This window comes from Myotis davidii, unplaced genomic scaffold (assembly GCF_000327345.1).
Source record: "Myotis davidii unplaced genomic scaffold, ASM32734v1 scaffold88, whole genome shotgun sequence".
Taxonomy (NCBI): domain Eukaryota; kingdom Metazoa; phylum Chordata; class Mammalia; order Chiroptera; family Vespertilionidae; genus Myotis; species Myotis davidii.
Genome location: NW_006300377.1, coordinates 2,387,450 through 2,397,043, shown reverse-complemented (window position 1 = coordinate 2,397,043; position 9,594 = coordinate 2,387,450).

Here is a 9,594-nt window from a genome sequence, read left to right as displayed (position 1 = left end):
CCCCCCCCCCCCCCCCGCCAGTGCCTTCTCCCCTTCCTTTCTTGCTTCTCCCCACTTTGGATTTACTGAGTCTATTTCTTTTCTTATTCTGTCCTTTCCTATCCTTTTTATTGTTTTGGAGTTTATACACTTTGCTTCTATACTTCTAATGGTTGCTCTTGAAACTCTGTCCTGCATGCCTAACGAAGTCTAAGGATATGGGTATGTTAAAGCCCCTTCCCAAACCATTCACTGACTTTCGAACCCTTTAAATTTGATCTTCTCCAGACTTGCATGCCCTTTTTGTGCAGCATTTTAGTTTTTTCTGTTCTCACGTGTTGTGATTATCTTATACAATGCCTGTGTAGAGTTGTCTACTTGTTTAGCAATTTGTGTGCTCACCATTCTTTCTTGCACACCAGACCTTTTTCTGGGATGTGTGATTTCACTTTTTCTTATAGAACACCTTTCCGAGGTGCCTTTGGCAAAGGCTTGTTGATGGCTGTAGGAAACCACCCAGTTTTCCCTCCTACACAGGGAAAACCCCATTTCTTTCTTACTCCCGTGTCTTTCTTTCCAACTCTCACCAAACACTTCACTCTGACACTTCTGGTCACCAAAAGTGTGGAGATCCCCCCATCCCCCCACCAAGCAAGTGTCCATGACACCAGCTACAATTTAACTCAGTTCTGACACTTGGAGATAATGTCGGATCCCACAGCTTAAGGGCTCAGTCTACCTGCACCTCTCTCTCCCTTCAGATGCCAATCACAAGTAGTAGATCCCCAGGTTACCCACAACTTCTGTCCGACGTGGCTACAAATCGGAGGTTCCTATGCCCCCTCCTTGGGTTCGATTAATTTGCTAGAGCAGTTCACAGAACTCAGGGAAACCGGTACTTGCATTCATCGGTTTATAAAAGGATATGATAAGGATACAGATGAACAGCCAGGTGAAGACATACATAGGGTGAGGTCTGGGAGGGTCTTGAGTGCAGGAGCGTCTGTCCCGGGAATTGGGGCATGTCACCTTCTGGCACATGACGTGTCCACAGATCTGGAAGCTCCGAACGCTGGATGCTGGACTTTGGGGATTTCAGGAGGCTTCCTTGTGTAGACATGATCTTTCTGGTGGCCAATCTGCATCCAGGTATCATCCAGGAGCTCACCCAGAATCACCTCATTAGAACAAAAGATGCTTCTAATGCTCTTACTGCTTAGAAATCTATGGCAAATATATATATTCTATTATCTCTAATAGCAAGGAGACTCATGCGTAATAGCAAACTCTTTTTGTTTTTCTGAAAAAAAAAAAAGAAAAAAATCTCAATTTCACTCCAACCTTGAAAGACAGTTTTGCTAAGTTCACAATTCTAGGTTGGCAGTTATTTTCTCTCAGGGCTCTGAAGGTATTCTCTGTCTTCTGGCTTTTACAAATGCTTTGGTGAGGAGTGTTGATGTCTAATTATCTTTTCTTTGTCTTTTCTACACAGCTGCTTTTAAGATCTTTGTCTTTGGTGTTAGTTCAGTTTATCATACTGTGACTAGATGTGGACTTTTATTTTTTATTTAGCTCATTAGATATAGATTATGATCCCTGTATCTGTGGAGTCATGCCTTTCATCAGTTCTGAAAAATTCTCAGCCATTATTTCTTCAAATATTGCCTCTTCCCATAAGGAGACATATGTAATACTTTCAACAATAAAGAATTTAAATTAAAAAAATATTCTTTCTCTATTCTCTTTCTGGAACTTTCATTCTGTCCACCATAGCTTTTCATTTCTCTCAGATATTCCATTTGCTTACCTCTGTGCTGCAATCTATGTAATTTTTCAGCTCTATCTTCTAACCTATTTGTCTCTTAGATTGTGTCGAATATGCTATTCAACAGTTATTGTCTTCATTTCCAAAAGTTCTAGTTTGTCCTATTACAGATCTGACTAGTCTGTTTTTATTGTTTTGTATTACTTGACTACTTTTATAATTTTATCTTTTTTTAAAAAATATTCAATTAGTATTTTATATATTTTAACAATCACAATGTCTGACATTCTTAGGCATTTAAATTTACTGCTTGTTGTTTCTGCTCACTCTCACCTCCTTGTATATTTGATTATTTTTTTAAAAAGTGGGTTTATATGTGTATTCTTTGGGAATCCTGAGTGCCTAATTTGGGGATTCTGTCCTCCAGAAAATTTATTTGCTTTTGTTAGGGATCAAGAGACACCAGTAACCTGGGATCACTTTAGCCTCTGTTGGCAGATATATATATTCTGTTGAGGGTCCTGGGTTAATGTTAAGGTGACAGCCCTCACCTTGCTTCTAGCCCATCATTGATCTCCTGATAGTAGAATTTGCTCTCAGGCCAATATTCCCTTGTTTTCTTTACAGCCCCCTTCCCATTCACTTGTCAACTCTCTGTTTTCTCTGTCTTTCTGCTGATGGTGCTGGTGGGCTTGGAGCAGTCCATTTATTTCTGAGTGCCTAGCAATGTTTTAAAAGGTAATTTCTTTCAAGGAACTGGTTTATGTGCGGTGTGATTTGTACGTTACATAGCAGGTCTTATTTGTAGTGCTGGAAAAGGATTTCCCCTTTCCTTGCAACTCCCTGTGCTCTCTCTTGTGATTTGTATGTTCTTCCTGTCGCCAGGCTACTAAACCATCCTCCATACTGATGCTAGAGAGAAGTTCCCAAAGCATAAATATGATCGAGTCTCTTCCCTGGTTAAAACCTTCCGGCAGTTCCCACATCTCTCATGGCAAAGTCCATGCTCCTTAAGGTTTGGCTCTTGCTAATCTTTCTAGTCTCCTCCCAATGGCTCCGATCCTTAAACAAACTGTATGCTCCATGAATTCTTAACTTCTTTGTGGCTCCTACTCTCTCTTTCTGCTGAGTCTCGTTTCATGTTATTTATTTATTTCCTTGCCTTTGCCCAAACTCTTTCTACTGCCTGGAATACATATTATTCATCTTACAAGACTCATCTTTTGTGCCACCTCCTCCAGGAAGTCTTCCCAGATCCTCCTCCAGGTTGGAGAACTCCTCTGTCCTCTAGGGAAGATTCCTTTGTCTTCCCAAAGTCCCCTGGGCTTACCTCACTCTTAGCAGTCAACAAATCATGTTGAAAGTTTTCATTTATGCATTTTCTGCTCACTAGAGAGGGGAGCTTCTTGAGGTCAGAGAGGGTATTTCACTTTTTGGGGATCCATGCTGCCTGGCACAAGTCCTGGCACAGAGAAATTGCTCCATAAACATTTGTTCAACAGAAGCCCCTTTTCCAACCCTGGAGTTTCTCTTGACTGAAATTATTTGTTGATTTGTAGAATTTTTATGTACTAGGACATCATTTCATGTTGTTGATGTGGGGTTCACACCAGGACTAGGGTTACAAAAACTCCTTCAACCAGACGAATCTATTAGGTACACAGAGGCTGATGGGTCTCTGGACTTCTTGTTGGGTGTGTGCCATTGTGGGGTTCAGCTTCTTTCTAATCCTGTGCTGTTGTTAGCAATAATGATATTTATTATATAGGTTTATTATAAATATCAAATGAGATATTTATAATAATGCAAAGCCCCAGCTAGTGCTTGACACATAGTGGGTGCTAAAAAAAAAAAAGTAAGGTCTTTTTTTCTGTTAAGGATTGAATTCCTTGAGGTCAGGGACCCTGTGCTATTTATTTCATTGGTTTTCACTCCACTTAGTGCAAAATCTGGCTCAAAAAAAAAAGACACAATAAATATCTGATAAATGAATGTGTGCACGGTCTCAACTTCTAGAACAGAACTACACTTCTTGGGACATCTTTAGTTTCCATAGCCTGGGGCTCTGCCCCACCCCACCCCCACTTCACAGTACTTTGGCACTTGTCAGAAAACCTATGGCGAAAATTCTAGCTCTACTGAGCTCTAGCTTACAGGCAATCCACATGAGTCTCTTGTGTCCAAGACTGCATGCTGCCCCCTTTGTTTATACAGAAAGTCCTTTATCTGGTTTTGCCACCAAATCATATAGAAAATTACTTTTTTATGATGTCACACCATGTCTGTGACATGAGGCCCCAGATGAGAAGCCCATTTCAAAATTAGTTCCTGGAAGTATTTGTCCCTGTGGTGAGAAATGATCTGCTTCCTCCTTTCTGATAGTAAGAGGGTCAGAACTTAGTGTTTCACTTTTTGCCCTGACTGCCAGGAAGCTCAATGCAAAATTTCAGGATCAATCACAGCAACCATGGCAACCTTCAAGATTGCTATTTTTTTCCTTGAGCAATATGAATCTGTTTTTTTTTTGGCCATGCATCTGCTCTTTAATGTTTTCCTACAATATATTAAAATAAAAACAAAGTTTCCGTCTCTTCACAAGTAGTAATTTATATTCTCTGGATTTTTTCAGCCACAACAACTGGATTCTCTTTTCTGATTTTTGCTGCAGCTTCTGCTTTGTAATCATATGGACAGTTGTGCTTGTCAGAGTAACGGTGAAGTCCACAAAACAAAAAGGCAGCCACAGGCACATTTCTTGATTTTTCAGATGTGCTGCCAGCAGCACCTTCACAGTTGTTTTAAACTAGTGTCTGCTCTTTGCACAGATGCAGAATCTGAGGTAGGACTGTTGGAACCACTAGCTGTCCCCATTGGGCTCATTCTGCCACTATTCTGCTGCCTCTGAAGATGCTCTTTGTAGCAAACAGAACAATTCCATTTGTCCTAGGATTCCCATAACAGCCACATCCTGTACTACACAGCATGGGCCCTGGGGTCTGGTTAGTCTCCTGAGCCATATTTTTCTGCGGTTGCATCTCGGTGCACTGCACGCGGGATGCTGTCGGTGTGAGATCGATGTTTCTCTGTGCCTCTCCTCCTCCTTTCTACGTTTCTCTCAATATGAATCTGTTGAATGAATTAATCTTGCCTGTTGTAAAGCTTTCTCATGTCCTTTTGGGAAAAAGATGAAGCACCCATGAGTTTTTAAATGATGACAGTATCAGCAACAAGAACAACAACAACAGGATGTAGGGGGAGCAAGGGAAGATGTCAGTGAAGAGCTGAGGTTTTGGTGTCAGACTGCCTGTAGGCATGCCCCAGCTCTCTACCTGTCACTTGCTCAGGGCTCTTGTGCAAATTACATAACTTTTCTGAGTTTCCTCGGCTATACATAGGGATCTTCATTGTATCTACTTTTAAAAGGTCACCCTGGGGATAAATGAACGTAATTCCTGTAAACGACTGAGTAAGTGTTCAATACACGTGGACTGGTCTGAAGACGCACTGAGCCGTGGCGTCTGGGTGGCGGGACCGAGCCTCCTTGGAAGAAGGATTAGCTTTGAGGGAATTGTGATGTTGGCAGCGGCTGGGCACAAGCACTTTGTCTAATTTCCCCCAAGACCTCACCAGCCTGGGAAAGGTACCAGTGAGGTCACATTGGCAGTCACGACCTGTCCTTGGCTGGCTTCTCTCCCCATCTGCTCACCGGCATTTCAGAAGCCTGCAGGTCTCGTCCAGTTATTTCTGGAAGCCCCCGGGGAGTTTTGCATGGTGTTTATGAAAGAGCCGCCCAGCTTGAGTTACCTCGTGGCATCCACTCCGTTCTCTGGCTCCCGCCCCCTTAATGCCCACCGTCTGTGTGGTTGCCTGAGCTGCCTCACCACATCACAGCTGCCAGGGCCCTCCATGTGGCAGCTGGGTCCCTCGTGCCATTGCTGCTTCCTCCGGACACTCCCAAGAGCCCGAGTGGCATCCCAGTTACATTGAGCTCCCTAGAGAAGTGGGGGAGGGGGGGGGCTGGTCCTGACTTCCAGTCTGGGACACACTTCATTGCATGGGCACGGACGCTAAACTGCTCTGTCCCAGTGTCTCAGAAATCCTGGTGGAAGTCGCTCTGTTAGTGACCGATGTGGCCCCTCTTAGCTCTGATGGGAGTCCGAGGATGGACCTGGGGACCAGCAGCCTCAGCACGACCCTCCCGAGGGCCCCTCTCTCTGGCAGCACAGATTCCTTCTGCTCCATGCCCGCCTCTCACGGGGCATCTTGCCTGCCCTCCCTCCCCACGCAGGCGCCCTCATGTGTGTCTGGGCTCCAGGGGAGGACTGAGCTCAGGCTGGAGTTGGTTACTACCGACAATCCCAAGGCCAGGAAGAAATGACCTTGGGAAGGTCCCCAGGTCAGGGAGAGGAAAGGGCTGGAGACGGGCTTTGGGGGCGCGTTGCCCAGAGGTGGGGCTGGAGGAGAGAAAGTGGATGAAATCTTTGAGGGAGAGAAGAGTGGAGGGTAAATCCTTGATCCTTGGCGAGACCCCTAATTAGAGAAGGGAGAAGTGTGGGAAAGGCAGGGGAGGGGCAGCGGGAGGTAGGGGGAACCTGATGGAGTGGGGACTGGCCCAGGGTAAGGGGGGAGAGGATTTGGAGGGGCAGGAGGGTGGTCACCTCGTCCTATCGATGGCTAAAGCATTGGCTGGGGTTGTGCAAGTGTCCGTGGTGCCCCAGCTCTTCAGCTAATGAACCAGGGGACCAGGACTAGTTGGAGCCCTCTCTGGTCTCAGTTATTACAGTTGCAAACTAAGTGCATAGGATTCTGAAGAGAAGCTAGGAGGGCAAGGACTGAGAAACAGCTTTGGTGAGGAGCGGATGACCTAGGCAAGGGCTGTTTCCGTGCGCATGAGAGGAGGGAATCCAAGGCTGGTGCTGACCTCCGAGGTGGAGGACGGAAGGGAGAGGATGGGGAAGAGAAAGGCCAAGAGCTCCTGTTAGACGGGGCGGAGGGGCGGGGGGCACTGGGAGTGAGCTGTCCTGACCCATGGCCCCTTCCGCCCTCCCAGGACTCAGATCAGTTCACCTCTCTCTCCGGGGGCTCCCACTGATGGCGCCCCACCCAGAGTCACGCCTCCCACCTTGTTCTGGGTCTGGTCCTGGTGCTCCCGTGGCTGAGTCAGCTGCTTGCTCAGTGGTGTGGCTGAGGTAAGTGGAGCTAAGGGTGGGGATGGGCTGGGGGAAGCAGGCATGCACGAAGGTAGAAGACGGTCGTTGCCTTGGGGGCAACCATTGCGTGATCTCATTGGGTGGCCCAGACACTCAGTCACTGGAGGAACAAGAGTCAGGTGCCACTGGCAAACCCCTGGGGCTCCTGGGGGAGAGGAGGCGGCTGGGCTGAGCGCCCTTCTGGAGGAAGTCTTATAGAGGTGACTTTGGAGGTGAGAAGGGACATGGGGGTGTAGAGCTGAGGGGAGGGTCCGTGCCAGGTTGGGGAATGGAGAAGCTGTGAGTAATGGGGGCTGCTGACTTGTTTCAAGGGCAGTTTGTTCTGCCACAGGCCCCGGGACCAGACCCAGACCACACCCGCCTGGATGTGTGGACCACAGGAGGTCCCTGCAAACCGGGCTCAGTGCGAGATGAAAGGTGGGGAACCCCAGGTATGGGCTTATTTGGAAGGGTTACTGGCACTTGGGAGGGGGAGTTGAGGGCTGATAGAGAGGGTCAGGCCCACATCTTTCTGTCTCTGGTTTAAAAAATATTTTTTTTAAATTTAAATTTATTTCAGAGAGTAAGGGAGAGAGAGATAGAAACATCAATGATGAGGATCATAGATTGGCTGCCTCCTGCATGCCTCCTACTGGGGATGGAGCCTGCAACCTGGGCAAGTGCCCTGACTGGGAATCGAACCATGACCTCGTGGTCATATGTTGATGCTCAACCATTGAGCCACACCAGCCGGGCTCTGGCTCTGCTTTGTCAGTCCCCAGCCAAGGTCCCAGCAGCACTGGGACCGCCACGTGTTTACTATCACGCCCCAGACCTTCGATGGCCCTCCGTGGCTGCACAGCTTTTCATGGTCTGATGGCTGGATGGGCACCTGGAAAACCAGTGCCAGCACCTCTGTGACTGGCAGCACTGGCGCCTTGAGGAATCCAGCACGGGGTCCGGGGGTGGGCCCAGCCCTGGTGCTCAGGAGGCAGAATTCTCCAACAGGAGACATGTGGGGAACAAAGCAACCAGAGAGGTCCTTGATGGGGCAGAGATTGGGCGCTCCAGGGCCAGACACAAGGGGAGAAGAAAAAGAGCTGGGTGTCAGAGTGGACCTGAGCAGGAGGACGAGTATAAGCCACTACACTGCAGAAAGGGTATGAAGGTGGGTGTGGGGAAGGTTGTGGGTGTAACAAGAGGGTGACTTTAGCCCCAGGACCTGCCCAGAGAAAAGTGGAGGCAGGGATAACAGAAGAGCTCAGAGCCCTCTGCTACCCTTCTGTTTGGAATTTTCCATAAGAAAAAGCTTTTTGAAAAGAAGCACACAGCCATTTGGCTGCCATCACTAAAGCATCATTGCAGTGGGCCCCGAGGCCTCCCATCAGGCCCCGGGGCAGGCCCTGAAGCACCTGTCTTGCACTAGCAAACCGTTCAAGTGCCTCCTTTGGACCTGGAGTGACAAGTCTTGAAAAATGTCTCCTTGGGAGAGGGAAAGCCTTTCTAAGTGAGGCCCACAACTCAGAGCTATAAAGGAAAACACTGTCAGGTTTGAGCTCGTAAAAATAAAAATCTCCTGTAAGACAGATGACACCATAAACAAAGTTAAAAGATAAGCAACAGACTGAGATTTAAAGGGAGAAAAAGAGCTCTCGCCTTCCCCCAAAGCGTCTCAGGATTGGAAGGGAAAGGAGGAGGACCGGGGGAGGGTGGATCTTGGTGCTCAGGTCTACCCATTGGGCAGACGCTAAATTAATCTGACCAAACTCCTTCAGCCGGAAATGAGGCCCCCCTGGTGATGGAGAGAGCTTGTAGTTCACTCTTCATGGCTTCCCGTTAAACAGGTTCAACGCAGGTTCCCACACATCTCACCTAGAGCCCCATGCCACTAATTGCACAGCCCCCCGTCCTCCCTCCCCCGGTTCTAGCTGAGGTTTTGAGCCATCTCTACCTTTCCCAGTGCTGATCCTAACCAGCCAATTCCCCGCCACCATCCGGCAGGAGAGTGCAGCCCTGCTCTAGGCCCCAACCTCCTAGCCTGCAGGAGGCGACGGGGTGGGAGAGCTGTGGCTGGGTCTCTGTTGGGGATGCTGACCCAGGAAAAGGGATTGCAGCAAGACCTGCATGCTCATGGTCGTTCGGATGGATGAGTCCAGGTAACAGGCATCCAGCCGACCACCTGGCTCAGGTGCGCTAACAGCCCGTAGTCTAGGATCTAGGGCAGTCTCCCCCATAACCACCCTGCTAAGTGGTTGCTGATGCCCTTAGGGGTATGAGTGCCCAGGGGAGGCCAAATAGCTAAGAAGCAGGGATGTGACAAATGAGGGGAGTGTGAATTCCACTCAGGTGAGGAGTAATGACAGGTGGGTGAGGTCTCAAAACACAGAATGGTGATGGACCCACACACATGCTGTGCAGCCCGGGACAGGGGCCAGTTCTGAGTCCAGTAACTTCTGGGCTTTCCAATGTGTCAAAACAGGCTCAGAAATGAACCTTCCTCCCACCCTCCAGTTTCCCACCAATGCCCCTCCCACAATGCCTCTCCCACCAATGCCCCTCCCACAATGCCTCTCCCACCAATGCCCCTCCCACCAATGCCCCTCCCACAAATGTCCCTCCCACCAATGCCCCTCCCACAAATGTCCCTCCCACCAATGCCCC